General features: G+C 37.4%; 1 long non-coding RNA gene across 1 annotated transcript; it reads right to left on the reverse strand.

Annotated features, from left to right (window-relative positions):
• Positions 1 to 9,051: 9,051 nt before the first annotated feature.
• On the reverse strand, positions 9,052 to 11,514 carry LOC113318655. Its single transcript, XR_003344744.1, has 2 exons — positions 10,481 to 11,514; positions 9,052 to 10,370 (listed from the first exon to the last, which is right to left on the reverse strand). It is a non-coding gene; the product is annotated as an uncharacterized LOC113318655 (long non-coding RNA).
• Positions 11,515 to 21,770: the final 10,256 nt, after the last annotated feature.

Raw genomic sequence — 21,770 nt, forward strand, 5'->3', positions numbered from 1 at the left:
ATTCCTCGTTAACAAAATCTTGCTGTGTCATTCACTTTAATTTTCCGCAATTATAATTTGTTTATTATAATTTAAAGTAAATTACACAAACGTTAATTCCTTATTACTTGATAATCAATCCTATAGAGTTTGGTTAAGTCCGAACCTAGTATCAAGTAATCACACTTTGTTGGTTGTATTGTCTCGATGTTGTATCCATAGATGATCACACAAAGTGTGCATAATCGATTAGTTGTATTTTCTCGATTCAGTCCATAGACAATCACTTTCGGAGAAAGGACTTCTAGGTGGAAAAGTTTTATATTGAGTTGTATTTGGGTACCCTCGTCTTTTCAATTGGTATCAGATCAGGCAAACACGAAAAGATCTAACAATCTGTGTTTGGTGCGATCCAACCTATAAGAATTGAATCCATGATTGATTCAGTTAACGTTATGCAAGAGTATGAATGCTCAAAAGTTGAAGATTTTCCTATTTTGTTGATTCATGATCCAGGAGTTACAACAAACAAGAGAACATCTGAGTCTATCTTTAATGGAAAAGAAAATGCTGATAAAGAGTTGGTAAAACTCCTAAAGCCTATAAAATCTTTGTCTACAAAGCTGCTAATATTAAAGACAGAGTCAAATCTTCTTAAGAATGAGATCAGAGAAAAAGACAGTCAACTAAATGCTCTAGCCAAAGATAATATGGATATCATTGTCAAACTAGAAGCTCTTGGTAAATCTCTTACTTTAGATAAAGAGACACGTCCATGACTCTGACTAATGATGTTGTTGTGATTTTTTATGATAATGAGGAAACTAAAAGTCCTTGCTCGACTTTTATAGATTGTGATAAAATCGTTTTAGTCACATCTGAAACAGATCAAGATGATGGTCGTTTGCCTAACTACATCAAATCAGAAGAGGATAAGAAAACATCTTCTAGATCTACTGATGATCAAACGAAATCTTGTGCAAAGGAAACTTTGAACCGGTTACGTGATTATGGTCTTAAGGAATACAACTTTCAGTCACTTGACAGGAAACTTATACTTCTTCAAAACACAGTGGTAAAAATATTGAAGGAAGTTTCTTGTCTTAAAAAACTGAAAGATTATTCCTCGGTAGAAAGACATATTACACCACAACCCTACAAGATCAACTCAAAAGAATCAGAATTAAGAGTTGATAATCGTTTTTGGAAAAAGGTTCCTCCTCACCCATATCGAAACTGTTGTTTTGATGAAGAACGATTCCAATAAAGAAGGGAAGAAAAATTCTCTGCCAAAGGAAACAATCTGGAATTTCCAATAATTGTTTCAAATAATCATGCTGATGTGCATCATAAGGAAGTCCTTAGAATGAGAAAATCATATGAAAATCTCATTGATAGAATTAAGAGAGATTTATCTATCTCTGAAATTTCTCACGTCAGTACGGTTTCCCCATATGATCATATCTCTAGAGTTAGAAAAGATCATCATCTTGGGAGAAAATATTTAGGGCAGAAATTCCCGAAAATAAACATGAACTATGTTTCTGATATTCGATGTAAAGCCAGAAAGGCTTATTCCATTACAACTGTTGATGGTGGTTTTTAGTTCAGGGTCAAAACTGTAAAATCCTGTATTTAATGCGTTGTCATTCTGCAAAGAAATAAAATCCATTTCAAAGTAATGAGTGCTCAAACCTCTTTTCTTGTATATGTATTGAGCAATTCAACATATTTATGAAATTTATCAGAATGGTGTGTGAAGCAACGATCCCAGATATTCTATAAATTCCAACCTATCGCATTATTTACTATGCATAGCCCGCCTAGTATTTTCCTATGTTATGTTCCCCAGCTGAACTTTCAATGTTGGCATGACATGACGATTAGTGTTCACTCACAGCTGAATAACACGAATCTCCCGAAGTGTCAGTATTGAAATCTGCATGAAAACACTCGCGTATGTTGCACCACCCTCTGACAGAGAGATTAGTGTGTTTACACACCTTTTAATTAAAAATTAGCGCGATCGAACACGTTTAAATTCCTTAAGGCAAATCTGGACTGTTCATGTCAGTCTCAAAAATAATCACGGCCACACGATTTGGCCGCACGATTTAACAAGCTTGGACTACTCCTAGCAGAACTAGGCAGTCACCGTATTGACCACCGGAGGGCCCACTAGTGCCCTAGTTGATCGAACCCTATTTTGTTCATTCACAAGCGCATCAAACATTAGCCCAAACATGGGTGTTCGCGCTACTTAAAAACAACTCGAACGAGTTGAAACCGACAAAAAGGGTCTCAAAACGCATCACGACCGTCCAACTTAGACGGCCTAGCCGCTTGGCCCCCTAAACCCTAAAGTTGTTGTGAATGTCAATATTCTGTAGAGCTGATGGGTTGGTAGACCGACTTTGTTTTACCGCAAGTGCACGGTGTCAAAATTGCACACAATAGCAAGCACGGTTCGTTCCCTCAAAGAGTGTGATAACTATTACAAATCAATATCAAGAACTAACTAATCAAGATGCGATATTTCAAAGATTGTTGTACTAAGAAAATAAGCTAACAAGTAGGATAAAGCAAATTTATAAGAAATTATAATCAAGGATGTAGAAGTATTAGGGCTACGAAATTCGTTGTAGGTTAGGTTTCACTTATGTCTCTCACAAAGGTCTCTAATTCACTCATGTACAATAGCAAACCTAACTATTGAAACACGGAAGATATTTTCAGTTAAGAATTATAGACAAGAATTATCAAGAGGATATGTTTGTTCTCAACCTAAAGATAGAAATCCAAAGTACTAGGCATACATGGCATACATAGTCAAGGAATTACCATAAATCATATATCACCAAGGTTCCATATGGATATTGTTCAAGAATTCAACTATGAAATATACATGGCATAAGACATGAAAAACTCATTAAACAAACAATCCAATTTTGAGAAACACAAACATTACGATTAAGCTTTTATTTTTGAAACCATTGTTTGAGAACACAAGTAATATTAATCTACAAGTTCATCCTTCACCCTAAAAATAGATTTATCTAGACATGGTTTTCTTAAAATCCATTCAAAAATGATAAAGATAGTATTAAGCTAAGCATACGAAGAAAGCAAAATAGCAGAATAGCGAACCCTCGTTTCTTCCCTGATCACCGGCGTCCCCTTGTATCTGTGGTGCTGCCTATTTATAAGAGAAAAGCCCAATCCAACCACCAGAACGCGACTCCAAATGCAGGCCATCAGTAAAGTCCAGCCACTGTCAACCACATCTTGGTCTCTGTCCATATATGCTCCAACTTCACCTGTTTGTTTCCATTGCGGCATTTTCTCAAGCACCAAACCCATGTCTATAGCACCAACTCCACTAAAACTGGTTAGTACTTGATGCTCTCGCCGACTGCAGTCAATATACTTCACTGAAATGAACCTCCAAAATAATCGATCTCATCTTTATTGCCATCGTGAACTGTCTTCCCAAAACTGTAACAGCCACCAGTAACTGTTCATCGTGTTTCAGCTCAAGAACAAATCTCAATTTCATTTAACCTCAGGACACCCATTTAATCCAATCCAAGCTTCCCATACAACCACCATTTTGAGAATTGCAGCTACTTCGAATCAGCCAAAACACGACTCAATTTCCCTGTACTCTGAACTTCTCATCACCACTGTGTATTCAGACCAGCAAACACCAATTTCACCCATAACAAAACTCAATTTCAATTGATTCCAAAACCCCCAAAATCCGTTGCTTGATTTTCTCGTACAGAACCACGAATCGATGGCATCAACACTAATTTGAATCACCGAATATCATCAGTTCCTTCTCTTCATACTGGTAGAGGAAATCCATCACCACTACCAACTGCAATCAATTGAATCAGCCATTAAAACACTTCACTCCTTCCCAATTTCGCACATCCAGTAACCCAATTTCAGTCGATGCCAGATGCCAAAATCCCTTACTTTGTCTTGCTGTCATCTTCAATCACGTCTGCAAAACCAGATACATCCATCACGAACAAAACCCATGGAACTTATCTCCAGTTCCGTTTACTTCTTTCATTAACTGATTGGTAGCACCAAGTTAATCTTCTGTTTGGATTCAATTTTAGTTCGCAATAACAACTACCAATTAAGCCCAACCTCGAATAAGAAAACCTCCAAAATTCAGATTTGTCTTCACTTCTAATCAGTACTTATAGCACCAACAGCAGACATCACTTCATGGAAGATTGCTGGCTGTACTCGATCCCCTTCCTGCAATTAATTAGTTCCACCAAAATTAGGTCAAAACCCATTTCCATTTCCATTTTAGAACCTCACAGATCTGTTTTGCTGCTGCTCTTCTTCTCGAGTGAGAAATGAATGTTTCATTTCTTTGACAAAGACGAGAAGATGATGTTAAGAAAATGTGGTGCATAAGCAGCCACGTCTTCTGTTCTTCTTAGACCCACTCGTGCGGCTCACATGCTTGACGGAACATAGACAATTCTTTGTTTTGTGAATTGATATCTCTGGCAATGAAATGGCAGCGCGGTGCAGCCCATAAGTTCTTACTCCTTTGGAAACGCAAATCGCAAGTGCCAAATTAGCTCCTACGCCATTTGTTTTCCGGGTGAACGGAATTTCTTGTATCTCCAAGATCTAAAATATAATTATTAGCGAACTATCGAGACCTAGCTAGTATAAATATGGGTATAAAAGTGTCGCACTAGCGTGCTTATCAAATTCCCCCACACTTACATTTTGCTAGTCCCAAGGAAAACAAGAGAAAATTATATCCGCTACACAGCTGGATATGGAGAGACGTCTGCTAAAGAGCTAGTCGGATCCACTAAACAGTGACATCGAGATGTCTGCTAAACAGCGAGACGAAACCACTAAATAGTTGTAAAGAGGAGAAGTCTACTAAACCGATAGACCGACAATCAGAAAGAACGCTCAACAGCTGGTCATACCATAAAAAATAAAGAAAAGTATTTGTTGTTGTTTTTTTTTTATAGAAAATTCATAAAGAAAGTGAATGCCTACTACAAATATGTGCTTAACCACTCCCCCACACTTGAATCTTATATCGTCCTCAATGTAAGTTGAGTCATTCAAAGTAAAATTCAAGGTGGAAAATTCCTAATATGCATTAGACAAATAAAAGAATAAAAGATAGAGTAAAGGGAACAAATCTGATGGGTTGATTCCCACGAAGCGAATGATATTTGTTCCCTGCTTGAGTGTAGCAAGTAATCTCAAACCAAGTGAAGGTGATACACAAAAGCAACCTGCCTATCATATAAATAAAGTCTGAAAAGTTTGGAATCAACCCAACATATCAGGTTAGCTGCAAATAAGAACCTGCGAAGACTAATCAGCCAAGCATATGTGAAAATCCATTCCCTGTTCAAAATAGTCCATAATAATCAAGTCATACTCTGCCGGGATTAGTAAACCATTCACACCAACAAATACAGATTGTTCAATAGTGTATAACCGGAGTGCAGACTCTAAATCAGGTTCAAGTTCAGCTGAAATATTTTCAGCAAATTCACTAGATATCGGAGGGAGCAATGCATTATCAATGTCAATGAGCATAAGGTCACAGAACTTGGCACAAGGAGCTGAGCAAACATTTTTCGGTTCTAATTTTTTATTGTGAATTACCTGACCAGTATCCATATGTTCCACACTCATACAAATATCTTGAAAACTACTACTAGTCTCACAAGAAAATAGTTCGCCAGGCTTGGCAAAGTCAGGTTTGGCAAAATAAGATGAGCAAATATCTGATGATTCAATTTTTGTTAACTCATTATAACCTGCAAATTTTTCAGACCTGTTTTCGAGATTTTCATTGTAACAGTGAGTATAATCATTCACACTATCGATCATGCATACATGTTCACAAGTTTCAGAAGTCGGAGATGAATTTGAAAGGCTAAACACATTTATTTCCATTTTCATATTTCCAAAAGTAAGCTCCATTATTCCATTTCGACAATTGATAATCGTATTAGAAGTAGCCAAGAAAGGCCCACCTAAGATGACAGGAATTTCCCCACTAGGATTAGAAACATGTTGAGTATCCAAAACAATAAAATCAATAGGATAAAAAAAACTTTCAACCTGTATAAGAACATCCTCTACCACTCCACTAGGAATTTTGACGGACCTATCAGCCAATTGGAGGGTGACATTAGTGGGTTTCAAATCACCAAGTTTTAATTGCACATATACAGAGTATGGCAAGAGATTCACACTGGCCCCTAGATCTAACAATGCATGTTCAATCCTATGTTCTCCTATGGTGAAAGCAATCGTAGGACAACCCGGGATCTTTAAATTTGAGTGGAGTTTTCTGTGTAATAATCGAGCTTACCTGTTCAGTAAGGAAAGCTTTCTTATGTACATTCAACTTTCGTTTCACATTGCACATATCTCTTAGAAACTTAGCATAACAAGGAATTTTTTTAATGGAATCTAAGAAGGGAATGTTGACTTTAACCTGTTTAAACACTTCTAAGATGTCATTAGGAGTAGCTCCTTTCTTACGATGTAGTAATGCTTGAGGAAAAGGAGCGCGGGGAATATACGAAATTTCAGAATTACCTTTCTCGGTTTCGTTGGTTTCTCTTTGTGTTGAAGGAGTAACTTGTGTACTGGTAGGTGGGTTCCTATCTTGCACATTCTCCTCGGGATCACGAACATGGATCCACAACCCGTCCACTTCTTAGGGTAGAGAAGGCTTGGACATGATGAGTAGTCTTAGCACCAGATGTGCTTACCTCAAAAGAACCCTTGGGGTCAATCTGTATTTGACTTAGGAATTGATCCTTGTCTCTCTCATTCAACTGGCTAGTAATATGATCTAGTTTTTGCTCTAAGTTCACCATAGATATTTGAGTAGCCTGCATAAACAAACTCATACTTTTTTCCAAACTAGAAATTCTTTAGTAAGAAAAATCATCAGTAATAAGAGATGTATGCGTAATAGACTCAACAAGCTTACTTTTAGTATTTCATTCTAACGACTCAAGTCTTCGTGACACAACAACAATCTTGGCATCAGAGTCTAATTCGCTATCAACTCTGTAAACCCCATTGCTACTAGTCGTTATGGGTTCTCTAGTCTCCCACTCTTGGGTTTTATCGGCTACTTCATGCAAAAACTTATAACCTTATTCGGCAGTCTTATCAGGGAAATTACCACCACAAAGTAATTCTACCATAGTGAGTGTTTTGAAATCTAATCCCTCGTACAGAATCAATGTGAGCCTAGGAGTATCAAATTCATGGTGTGGACATTGTATCAAGAGATCATGGAACCTCTCTAAATAATCATAAAGAGATTCTCCTTCTTGTTGCGAAAAACTATTCAACTTTTGACGAATGGCAATAATTTTATGCCTAGGAAAGAATTTATACAAGAATAGATTAATCATGACATTCCAAGTGCTGATTGATGAAGGAGCTAATGCATTTAACCATGATTTTGCCTTATCCTTCAAGGAAAAAGGGAACAACCTAAGTTTGAGATACTCATCAGCTAAATCCTTGAATTTCATTGTACCACACAATTCTTCAAAATCTCTAATGTGGTAGTAAGGATTTTCATTCTCCTTACCATAGAAATTAGGAAGTGATTGAATGGTGCTTGCTCTAATCTCAAAAGTTGCTGTGGTGATAGGCAAAACAATACAAGAAAGTTGAGAGACTCTAGTTGGGAACATATAGTCTCTCAAACTTTTAGGCGGAGGGTTCGTACCCTCATCATCTGTTTCCGTCATGTATAAAGGGTTAACACTAACAAGACGATCAAACTGTTCTCTATCCTAACCACTTAGTAGATATTGCACAAGCAAACAAGATGCAGAAGTTTGTACAGACTCACCTTGCAAAAACCTAGCGATCTTTTCTGCCGGTTTCCGAGAGAATCAAACTCAATAAGGTACCTAAACAAAATCAGAAAAACTGCTTAAAAGGAACTAAAAGAAAATAAAAATAAAAATACACTATGTACAGAAACTATGACTAGAAAATTGATGATATCAATAAGAGAGTATTTTGCAACCACTCCACGGCAGCGGCGCCAAAAACTTGATGGGTCGGTAGACCGACTTTGTTTTACCGCAAGTGCACGGTGTCAAAATTGCACACAATAGCAAGCACGGTTCGTTCCCTCAAAGAGTGTGATAACTATTACTAATCAATATCAAGAACTAACTAATCAAGATGCAATATTTCAAAGATTGTTGTACTAAGAAAATAAGCTAACAAGTAGGATAAAGCAAATTTATAAGAAATTGTAATCAAGGATGTAGAAGTATTAGGGCTACGGAATTCGTTGTAGGTTAGGTTTCACTTATGTCTCTCACAAAGGTCTCTAATTCACTCATGTACAATAGCAAACCTAACTATTGAAACACGGAAGATATTTTCAGTTAAGAATTATAGACAAGAATTATCAAGAGGATATGTTTGTTCTCAACCTAAAGATACAAATACAAAGTACTAGGCATACATGGCATACATAGTCAAGGAATTACCATAAATCATATATCACCAAGGTTCCATATGGATATAGGTTCCATATGGATATTGTTCAAGAATTCAACTATGAAATATACATGGCATAAGACATGAAAAACTCATTAAACAAACAATCCAATTTTGAGAAACACAAACATTACGATTAAACTTTTATTTTTGAAACCATTGTTTAAAACACAAGTAATATTAACCTACAAGTTCATCCTTCACCCTAAAAATAGATTTAGCTAGACATGGTTTTCTTAAAAGCCATTCAAAAATGATAAAGACGGTATTAAGCTAAGCATACTAAGAAAGCAAAATAGCAGAATAGTAAACCCTCGTTTCTTCCCTAATCACCGGCGTCCCCTTGTATCTGTGGTGCTTCCTATTTATGAAAGAAAATCCCAATCCAACCACCAGATTGCGACTCCAAATGCAGGCTATCAGTAAAGTCCAGCCACTGTCAACCACATCTTGGTCTCTGTCCATATAGGTTCCAAATCCAACTTCACCTGTTTTTTTCCATTGCGACATTTTCTCAAGCACCAGACCCATGTCTATAGCACCAACTCCACTAACACTGGTTAGTACTTGATGCTCTCGTCGACTGCAGTCAATATACTTCACTGAAATGAACCTCCAAAATAATCGATCTCGTCTTTATTGCCATCGTGAACTGTCTTCCCAAAACTGTAACAGCCACCAGTAAATGTCCATCGTGTTTCAGCTCAAGAACAAATCTCAATTTCATTTAACCTCAGGACACCCATTTAATCCAATCCAAGCTTCCCATACAACCACCATTTTGAGAATTGCAGCTACTTCGAATCAGCCAAAGCATGACTCAATTTTCCTGTACTCTGAACTTCTCATCACCACTGTGTACTCAGACCAACAAACACCAATTTCACCCATAACAAGACTCAGTTTCAATTGATGCCAAAACCCCCAAAATCCGTTGCTTGATCTTCTCGTACAGAACCAAGAATCGATGGCATCAACACTAATTTGAATCACCGAATATCATCAGTTCCTTCTCTTCATACTGGTAGAGGAAATCCATCACCACTACCAACTGCAATCAATTGAATCAGCCATTAAAACACTTCACTCTTCCCAATTTCGCACATCCAGTAACTCAATTTCAGTCGATGCCAGATTCCAAAATCCCTTACTTTGTCTTGCTGTCATCTTCAATCACGTCTGCAAAACCACATACATCCATCACGAACAAAACCCATGGAACTTATCTCTAGTTCCGTTTACTTCTTCCATTAACTGATTGGTAGCACCAAGTTAATCTTCTGTTTGGATTCAATTTTAGTTCGCAAGAACAACTACCAATTAAGCCCAACCTCAAATAAGAAAACCCCAAAAATTCAGATTTGTCTTCACTTCTAATCAGTACTTATAGCACCAACAACATACATCACTTCATGGAAGATTGTTGGTTGTACTCGATCCCCTTCCTGCAATTAATTAGTTCCACCAAAATTAGGTCAAAACCCATTTCCATTTTCATTTTAGAACCTCACAGATCTGTTTTGCTGCTGCTCTGCTTCTCGAGTGAGAAATGAATGTTTCATTTCTTTGACAAAGACGAGAAGATGATGTTAAGAAAATGTGGTGCATAAGCAGCCACGTCTTCTGTTCTTCTTAGACCCACTCGTGCGGCTCACATGCTTGACGGAACATAGACAATTCTTTGTTTTGTGAATTGATATATCTGGCCATGAAATGGCAGCGCGGTGCAGCCCATAAGTTCTTACTCCTTTGGCAACGCAAATCGCAAGTGCCAAATTAGCTCCTACGCAATTTATTTTCCGGGGGAACGGAATTTCTTGTATCTCCTGTAAAAGCTCTAAAATATAATTATTAGCGAACTATCGAGACCTGGCTAGTATAAATATGGGTACAAAAGTGTCGCACTAGCGTGCTTATCAAATTCCCCCACACTTACATTTTGCTAGTCCCGAGCAAAACAAGAGAAAATTATGTCCGCTACACAGCTGGATATGGAGAGACGTCTGCTAAACAGCTAGTCGGATCCACTAAACAGTGACATCGAGATGTCCGCTAAACAGCGAGACGAAACCACTAAACAATGGTAAAGAGAAGAGAAGTCTGCTAAACATCTAGACCGAAAATCAGAAAGACCGCTCAACAGCTGGTCATACCATAAAAAATAAAGAAAAGTTTTTGTTGTTTTTTTTTTATTTATAGAAAATTCATAAAGAAAGTGAATGCCTACTACAAATCTGTGCTTAACCACTCCCCCACACTTGAATCTTATACTGTCCTTAATGTAAGTTGAGTCATTCAAAGTAAAATTCAAGGTGGAAAATTCCTAATATGCATTAGACAAATAAAAGAATAAAATATAGAGTAAAGGGAACAAATCTGATGGGTTGACTCCCACGAAGCGAATGATATTTGTTCCCTGCTTGAGTGTAGCAAGTAATCTCAAACCAAGTGAAGGTGATATACAAAAGCAACCTGCCCAGCATATAAATAAAGTCTGAAAAGTTGTGAATCAACCCAACATATCAGGTTAGCTGCAAATAAGAACCTGCGAAGACTAATCAGCCAAGCATATGTGAAAACCCATTCCCTGTTCAAAATAGTCCATAATAATCAAGTCATGCTCTGTCGGGATCAGTAAACCATTCACACCAACAAATACAGATTGTTCAATAGTGTATAACTGGAGTGCAGACTCTAAATCAGGTTCAAGTTCAGCTGAAATATTTTCAGCAGATTCACTAGATATCGGAGGAAGCAATGCATTATCAATGTCAATGAGCATAAGGTCACAGAACTTGGCACAAGGAGATGAGCAAACAGTTTTCGGTTCTAATTTGTTATTGTGAATTACCTGACCAGTATCCATATGTTCCACACTCATACAAATATCTTGAAAACTACTACTAGTCTCACAAGAAACTAGTTCGTCATGCTTGGCAAAGTCAGGCTTGGAAAAATAAGATGAGCAAATATCTGATGATTCAATTTTTATTTACTCCTTATAACCTGCAAAGTTTTCAGACCTGTTTTCGAGATTTTCATTGTAACAGTGAGTATAATCATTCACATTATCGATCATGCATACATGTTCACAAGTTTCAGAAGTCGGAGATGAATTTGAAAGGCTAAACACATTTATTTCCATTTTCATATTTCCAAAAGTTAGCTCCATTATTCCATTTCGACAATTGATAATTGCATTAGAAGTAGCCAAGAAAGGCCTACCTAAAATGACAGGAATTTTCCCACTAGGATTAGAAACAGGTTGAGTATCCAAAACAATAAAATCAACAGGATAAACAAAACTTTCAACCTGTATAAGAACATCCTCTACCACTCCCCTAGGAATTTTGACGGACCTATCAGCCAATTGGAGGGTGACATTAGTGGGTTTCAAATCACTAAGTTCTAATTGCACATATACAGAGTATGGCAATAGATTCACACTGGCCCCTAGATCTAACAATGCATGTTCAATCCTATATTCTCCTATGGCGCAAGAAATCGTAGGACAACCCGGATCTTTAAATTTGGGTGGAGTTTTCTGTGTAATAATCGAGCTTACCTGTTCAGTAAGGAAAGCTTTCTTATGTACATTGAACTTTCGTTTCACAATGTACATATCTCTTAGAAACTTAGCATAAGAAGGAATTTGTTTAATGGAACCTAAGAAGGGAATGTTGACTTTAACCTGTTTAAACACTTCTAAGATGTCATTAGGAGTAGCTCCTTTCTTACGATGTAGTGATGCTTGAGGAAAAGAAGCGCGAGGAATATACGAAATTTCAGAATTACCTTTCTCGGTTTCGTTGGTTTCTCTTTGTGTTGAAGGAGTAACTTGTGTACTGGTAGGTGGGTTCCTATCTTGCACATTCTCCTCAGGATCATGAACATGGATCCACAACCCGTCCACTTTTTAGGGTAGAGAAGGCTTGGAAATGATGAGTAGTCTTAGCACCAGATGTGCTTACCTCAAAAGAACCCTTGGGGTCAAGATGTATTTGACTTAGGAACTGATCCTTGTCTCGCTCATTCAACTGGCTAGTAATATGATCTAGTTTTTGCTCTAAGTTCGCCATACATCTTTGAGTATCCTGCATAAACAAACTCATACTTTTTTCCAACCTAGAAATTCTTTAGTTAGAAAAATCATCAATAATAGGATATGTATGCGTAATAGACTCAACAAGCTTACTTTTAGTATTTCTTTCTAACGACTCAAGTCTTCGTGACACAACATCAATCTTGGCATCAGAGTCTAATTCGCTATCAACTCTGTAAATCCCATTGCTACTAGTCGTTATGGGTTCTCTAGTCTCCCACTCTTGGGTTTTTTAGGCTACTTCATGCAAAAACTTATAACCTTCTTCGGCAGTCTTATCAGGGAAATTACCACCACAAAGTAATTCTACCGTAGTGAGTGTTTTGAAATCTAATCCCTCGTACAGAATCAATGTGAGCCTAGGAGTATCAAATCCATGGTGTGGACATTGTAGCAAGAGATCGTGGAACCTCTCTAAATAATCATAAAGAGATTCTCCTTCTTGTTGCGAAAAACTATTCAACTTTTGACGAATGTCAATAGTTTTATGCCTAGGAAAGAATTTATACAAGAATAGATTAATCATGACATTCCAAGTGCTGATTGATAAAGGAGCTAATGCATTTAACCATGATTTTGCCTTATCCTTCAAGGAAAAAGGGAACAACCTAAGTTTGAGATACTCATCAGCTAAATCCTTGAATTTCATTGTACCACACAATTCTTCAAAATCTCTAATGTGGTAGTAAGGATTTTCATTCTCCTTACCATAGAAATTAGGAAGTGATTGAATGGTGCTTGCTCTAATCTCAAAAGTTGCTGTGGTGATAGGCAAAACAATACAAGAAAGTTGAGAGACTCTAGTTGGGAACATATAGTCTCTCAAACTTTTAGGCGGAGGGTTCGTACTCTCATCATCTGTTTCCGTCATGTATAAAGGGTTAACACTAACAAGATGATCAAACTGTTCTCTATCCTAACCACTTAGTAGATACTGCACAAGCAAACAAGATGCAGAAGTTTGTACAGACTCACCTTGCAAAAACCTAGCGATCTTTTCTGCCGGTTTCCGAGAGAATAAAACTCAATAAGGTACCTAAACAAAATCAGAAAAACTGCTTAAAAGGAACTAAAAGAAAATAAAAATAAAAATACACTATGTACAGAAACTATGACTAGAAAATTGATGATATCAATAAGAGAGTATTTTGCAACCACTCCACGGCAGCGGCGCCAAAAACTTGATGGGTCGGTAGACCGACTTTGTTTTACCGCAAGTGCACGGTGTCAAAATTGCACACAATAGCAAGCACGGTTCGTTCCCTCAAAGAGTGTGATAACTATTACTAATCAATATCAAGAACTAACTAATCAAGATGCAATATTTCAAAGATTGTTGTACTAAGAAAATAAGCTAACAAGTAGGATAAAGCAAATTTATAAGAAATTGTAATCAAGGATGTAGAAGTATTAGGGCTACGGAATTCGTTGTAGGTTAGGTTTCACTTATGTCTCTCACAAAGGTCTCTAATTCACTCATGTACAATAGCAAACCTAACTATTGAAACACGGAAGATATTTTCAGTTAAGAATTATAGACAAGAATTATCAAGAGGATATGTTTGTTCTCAACCTAAAGATACAAATACAAAGTACTAGGCATACATGGCATACATAGTCAAGGAATTACCATAAATCATATATCACCAAGGTTCCATATGGATATTGTTCAAGAATTCAACTATGAAATATACATGGCATAAGACATGAAAAACTCATTAAACAAACAATCCAATTTTGAGAAACACAAACATTACGATTAAGCTTTTATTTTTGAAACCATTGTTTAAAACACAAGTAATATTAACCTACAAGTTCATCCTTCACCCTAAAAATAGATTTAGCTAGACATGGTTTTCTTAAAAGCCATTCAAAAATGATAAAGACGGTATTAAGCTAAGCATACGAAGAAAGCAAAATAACAGAATAGCAAACCCTCGTTTCTTCCCTGATCACCGGCGTCCCCTTGTATCTGTGGTGCTTCCTATTTATGAGAGAAAAGCCCAATCCAAACACCAGAACGCGACTCCAAATGCAGGCCATCAGTAAAGTCCAGCAACTGTCAACCACATCTTGGTCTCTGTCCATATAGGCTCCAACTTCACCTGTTTGTTTCCATTGCGACATTTTCTCAAGCACCAGACCCATGTCTATAGCACCAACTCCACTAACACTGGTTAGTACTTGATGCTCTCGCCGACTGCAGTCAATATACTTCACTGAAATGAACCTCCAAAATAATCGATCTCGTCTTTATTGCCATCGTGAACTGTCTTCCCAAAACTGTAACAGCCACAAGTAATTGTCCATCGTGTTTCAGCTCAAGAACAAATCTCAATTTCATTTAACCTCAGGGAACCCATTTAATCCAATCCAAGCTTCCCATACAACCACCATTTTGAGAATTGCAACTACTTCGAATCAGCCAAAACACGACTCAATTTTCCTGTACTCTGAACTTCTCATCACCACTGTGTACTCAGACCAGCAAACACCAATTTCACCCATAACAAGACTCAATTTCAATTGATGCCAAAACCCCCAAAATCCGTTACTTGATCTTCTCGTACAGAACCACGAATCGATGGCATCAACACTAATTTGAATCACCGAATATCATCAGTTCCTTCTCTTCATACTGGTAGAGGAAATCCATCACCACTACCAACTGCAATCAATTGAATCATCCATTAAAACACTTCACTCCTTCCCAATTTCGCACATCCAGTAACCCAATTTCAGTCGATGCCAGATGCCAAAATCCCTTACTTTGTCTTGCTGTCATCTTCAATCACGTCTGCAAAACCACATACATCCATCACGAACAAAACCCATGGAACTTATCTCTAGTTCCGTTTACTTCTTCCATTAACTAATTGGTAGCACCAAGTTAATCTTCTATTTGGATTCAATTTTAGTTCGCAAGAACAACTACCAATTAAGCCCAACCTCGAATAAGAAAACCCCAAAAATTCAGATTTGTCTTCACTTCTAATCAGTACTTATAGCACCAACAACATACATCACTTCATGGAAGATTGTTGGTTGTACTCGATCCCCTTCCTGCAATTAATTAGTTCCACCAAAATTAGGTCAAAACCCATTTCCATTTTCATTTTAGAACCTCACAGATCTGTTTTGCTGCTGCTCTGCTTCTCGAGTGAGAAATGAATGTTTCATTTCTTTGACAAAGACGAGAAGATGATGTTAAGAAAATGTGGTGCATAAGCAGCCACGTCTTCTGTTCTTCTTAGACCCACTCGTGCGGCTCACATGCTTGACGGAACATAGACAATTCTTTGTTTTGTGAATTGATATCTCTGGCAATGAAATGGCAGCGCGGTGCAGCCCATAAGTTCTTACTCCTTTGGAAACGCAAATCGCAAGTGCCAAATTAGCTCCTACGCCATTTGTTTTCCGGGTGAACGGAATTTCTTGTATCTCCAAGATCTAAAATATAATTATTAGCGAACTATCGAGACCTAGCTAGTATAAATATGGGTATAAAAGTGTCGCACTAGCGTGCTTATCAAATTCCCCCACACTTACATTTTGCTAGTCCCAAGGAAAACAAGAGAAAATTATATCCGCTACACAGCTGGATATGGAGAGACGTCTGCTAAAGAGCTAGTCGGATCCACTAAACAGTGACATCGAGATGTCTGCTAAACAGCGAGACGAAACCACTAAATAGTTGTAAAGAGGAGAAGTCTACTAAACCGATAGACCGACAATCAGAAAGAACGCTCAACAGCTGGTCATACCATAAAAAATAAAGAAAAGTATTTGTTGTTGTTTTTTTTTTATAGAAAATTCATAAAGAAAGTGAATGCCTACTACAAATATGTGCTTAACCACTCCCCCACACTTGAATCTTATATCGTCCTCAATGTAAGTTGAGTCATTCAAAGTAAAATTCAAGGTGGAAAATTCCTAATATGCATTAGACAAATAAAAGAATAAAAGATAGAGTAAAGGGAACAAATCTGATGGGTTGATTCCCACGAAGCGAATGATATTTGTTCCCTGCTTGAGTGTAGCAAGTAATCTCAAACCAAGTGAAGGTGATACACAAAAGCAACCTGCCTATCATATAAATAAAGTCTGAAAAGTTTGGAATCAACCCAACATATCAGGTTAGCTGCAAATAAGAACCTGCGAAGACTAATCAGCCAAGCATATGTGAAAATCCATTCCCTGTTCAAAATAGTCCATAATAATCAAGTCATACTCTGCCGGGATTAGTAAACCATTCACACCAACAAATACAGATTGTTCAATAGTGTATAACCGGAGTGCAGACTCTAAATCAGGTTCAAGTTCAGCTGAAATATTTTCAGCAAATTCACTAGATATCGGAGGGAGCAATGCATTATCAATGTCAATGAGCATAAGGTCACAGAACTTGGCACAAGGAGCTGAGCAAACATTTTTCGGTTCTAATTTTTTATTGTGAATTACCTGACCAGTATCCATATGTTCCACACTCATACAAATATCTTGAAAACTACTACTAGTCTCACAAGAAAATAGTTCGCCAGGCTTGGCAAAGTCAGGTTTGGCAAAATAAGATGAGCAAATATCTGATGATTCAATTTTTGTTAACTCATTATAACCTGCAAATTTTTCAGACCTGTTTTCGAGATTTTCATTGTAACAGTGAGTATAATCATTCACACTATCGATCATGCATACATGTTCACAAGTTTCAGAAGTCGGAGATGAATTTGAAAGGCTAAACACATTTATTTCCATTTTCATATTTCCAAAAGTAAGCTCCATTATTCCATTTCGACAATTGATAATCGTATTAGAAGTAGCCAAGAAAGGCCCACCTAAGATGACAGGAATTTCCCCACTAGGATTAGAAACATGTTGAGTATCCAAAACAATAAAATCAATAGGATAAAAAAAACTTTCAACCTGTATAAGAACATCCTCTACCACTCCACTAGGAATTTTGACGGACCTATCAGCCAATTGGAGGGTGACATTAGTGGGTTTCAAATCACCAAGTTTTAATTGCACATATACAGAGTATGGCAAGAGATTCACACTGGCCCCTAGATCTAACAATGCATGTTCAATCCTATGTTCTCCTATGGTGAAAGCAATCGTAGGACAACCCGGGATCTTTAAATTTGAGTGGAGTTTTCTGTGTAATAATCGAGCTTACCTGTTCAGTAAGGAAAGCTTTCTTATGTACATTCAACTTTCGTTTCACATTGCACATATCTCTTAGAAACTTAGCATAACAAGGAATTTTTTTAATGGAATCTAAGAAGGGAATGTTGACTTTAACCTGTTTAAACACTTCTAAGATGTCATTAGGAGTAGCTCCTTTCTTACGATGTAGTAATGCTTGAGGAAAAGGAGCGCGGGGAATATACGAAATTTCAGAATTACCTTTCTCGGTTTCGTTGGTTTCTCTTTGTGTTGAAGGAGTAACTTGTGTACTGGTAGGTGGGTTCCTATCTTGCACATTCTCCTCGGGATCACGAACATGGATCCACAACCCGTCCACTTCTTAGGGTAGAGAAGGCTTGGACATGATGAGTAGTCTTAGCACCAGATGTGCTTACCTCAAAAGAACCCTTGGGGTCAATCTGTATTTGACTTAGGAATTGATCCTTGTCTCTCTCATTCAACTGGCTAGTAATATGATCTAGTTTTTGCTCTAAGTTCACCATAGATATTTGAGTAGCCTGCATAAACAAACTCATACTTTTTTCCAAACTAGAAATTCTTTAGTAAGAAAAATCATCAGTAATAAGAGATGTATGCGTAATAGACTCAACAAGCTTACTTTTAGTATTTCATTCTAACGACTCAAGTCTTCGTGACACAACAACAATCTTGGCATCAGAGTCTAATTCGCTATCAACTCTGTAAACCCCATTGCTACTAGTCGTTATGGGTTCTCTAGTCTCCCACTCTTGGGTTTTATCGGCTACTTCATGCAAAAACTTATAACCTTATTCGGCAGTCTTATCAGGGAAATTACCACCACAAAGTAATTCTACCATAGTGAGTGTTTTGAAATCTAATCCCTCGTACAGAATCAATGTGAGCCTAGGAGTATCAAATTCATGGTGTGGACATTGTATCAAGAGATCATGGAACCTCTCTAAATAATCATAAAGAGATTCTCCTTCTTGTTGCGAAAAACTATTCAACTTTTGACGAATGGCAATAATTTTATGCCTAGGAAAGAATTTATACAAGAATAGATTAATCATGACATTCCAAGTGCTGATTGATGAAGGAGCTAATGCATTTAACCATGATTTTGCCTTATCCTTCAAGGAAAAAGGGAACAACCTAAGTTTGAGATACTCATCAGCTAAATCCTTGAATTTCATTGTACCACACAATTCTTCAAAATCTCTAATGTGGTAGTAAGGATTTTCATTCTCCTTACCATAGAAATTAGGAAGTGATTGAATGGTGCTTGCTCTAATCTCAAAAGTTGCTGTGGTGATAGGCAAAACAATACAAGAAAGTTGAGAGACTCTAGTTGGGAACATATAGTCTCTCAAACTTTTAGGCGGAGGGTTCGTACCCTCATCATCTGTTTCCGTCATGTATAAAGGGTTAACACTAACAAGACGATCAAACTGTTCTCTATCCTAACCACTTAGTAGATATTGCACAAGCAAACAAGATGCAGAAGTTTGTACAGACTCACCTTGCAAAAACCTAGCGATCTTTTCTGCCGGTTTCCGAGAGAATCAAACTCAATAAGGTACCTAAACAAAATCAGAAAAACTGCTTAAAAGGAACTAAAAGAAAATAAAAATAAAAATACACTATGTACAGAAACTATGACTAGAAAATTGATGATATCAATAAGAGAGTATTTTGCAACCACTCCACGGCAGCGGCGCCAAAAACTTGATGGGTCGGTAGACCGACTTTGTTTTACCGCAAGTGCACGGTGTCAAAATTGCACACAATAGCAAGCACGGTTCGTTCCCTCAAAGAGTGTGATAACTATTACTAATCAATATCAAGAACTAACTAATCAAGATGCAATATTTCAAAGATTGTTGTACTAAGAAAATAAGCTAACAAGTAGGATAAAGCAAATTTATAAGAAATTGTAATCAAGGATGTAGAAGTATTAGGGCTACGGAATTCGTTGTAGGTTAGGTTTCACTTATGTCTCTCACAAAGGTCTCTAATTCACTCATGTACAATAGCAAACCTAACTATTGAAACACGGAAGATATTTTCAGTTAAGAATTATAGACAAGAATTATCAAGAGGATATGTTTGTTCTCAACCTAAAGATACAAATACAAAGTACTAGGCATACATGGCATACATAGTCAAGGAATTACCATAAATCATATATCACCAAGGTTCCATATGGATATTGTTCAAGAATTCAACTATGAAATATACATGGCATAAGACATGAAAAACTCATTAAACAAACAATCCAATTTTGAGAAACACAAACATTACGATTAAACTTTTATTTTTGAAACCATTGTTTAAAACACAAGTAATATTAACCTACAAGTTCATCCTTCACCCTAAAAATAGATTTAGCTAGACATGGTTTTCTTAAAAGCTATTCAAAAATGATAAAGACGGTATTAAGCTAAGCATACGAAGAAAGCAAAATAGCAGAATAGTAAACCCTCGTTTCTTCCCTAATCACCGGCGTCCCCTTGTATCTGTGGTGCTTCCTATTTATGAAAGAAAAGCCCAATCCAACCACCAGAACGCGACTCCAAATGCAGGATATCAGTAAAGTCCAGCCACTGTCAACCACATCTTGGTCTCTGTCCATATAGGTTCCAAATCCAACTTCACCTGTTTTTTTCCATTGTGACATTTTCTCAAGCACCAGACCCATGTCTATAGCACCAACTCCACTAACACTGGTTAGTACTTGATGCTCTCGTCGACTGCAGTCAATATACTTCACTGAAATGAACCTCCAAAATAATCGATCTCGTCTTTATTGCCATCGTGAACTGTCTTCCCAAAACTGTAACAGCCACCAGTAACTGTCCATCGTGTTTCAGCTCAAGAACAAATCTCAATTTCATTTAACCTCAGGACACCCATTTAATCCAATCCAAGCTTCCCATACAACCACCATTTTGAGAATTGCAGCTACTTCGAATCAGCCAAAGCACGACTCAATTTTCCTGTACTCTGAACTTCTCATCACCACTGTGTACTCAGACCAACAAACACCAATTTCACCCATAACAAGAATCAGTTTCAATTGATGCCAAAACCCCCAAAATCCGTTGCTTGATCTTCTCGTACAGAACCAAGAATCGATGGCATCAACACTAATTTGAATCACCGAATATCATCAGTTCCTTCTCTTCATACTGGTAGAGGAAATCCATCACCACTACCAACTGCAATCAATTGAATCAGCCATTAAAACACTTCACTCTTCCCAATTTCGCACATCCAGTAACTCAATTTCAGTCGATGCCAGATTCCAAAATCCCTTACTTTGTCTTGCTGTCATCTTCAATCACGTCTGCAAAACCACATACATCCATCACGAACAAAACCCATGGAACTTATCTCTAGTTCCGTTTACTTCTTCCATTAACTAATTGGTAGCACCAAGTTAATCTTCTGTTTGGATTCAATTTTAGTTCGCAAGAACAACTACCAATTAAGCCCAACCTCGAATAAGAAAACCCCAAAAATTCAGATTTGTCTTCACTTCTAATCAGTACTTATAGCACCAACAACATACATCACTTCATGGAAGATTGTTGGTTGTACTCGATCCCCTTCCTGCAATTAATTAGTTCCACCAAAATTAGGTCAAAACCCATTTCCATTTTCATTTTAGAACCTCACAGATCTGTTTTGCTGCTGCTCTGCTTCTCGAGTGAGAAATGAATGTTTCATTTCTTTGACAAAGACGAGAAGATGATGTTAAGAAAATGTGGTGCATAAGCAGCCACGTCTTCTGTTCTTCTTAGACCCACTCGTGCGGCTCACATGCTTGACGGAACATAGACATATTTTGTTTTGTGAATTGATATATCTGGCCATGAAATGGCAGCGCGGTGCAGCCCATAAGTTCTTACTCCTTTGGCAACGCAAATCGCAAGTGCCAAATTAGCTCCTACGC

Source organism: Papaver somniferum, chromosome 10 (assembly GCF_003573695.1).
Source record: "Papaver somniferum cultivar HN1 chromosome 10, ASM357369v1, whole genome shotgun sequence".
Lineage (NCBI taxonomy): Eukaryota > Viridiplantae > Streptophyta > Magnoliopsida > Ranunculales > Papaveraceae > Papaver > Papaver somniferum.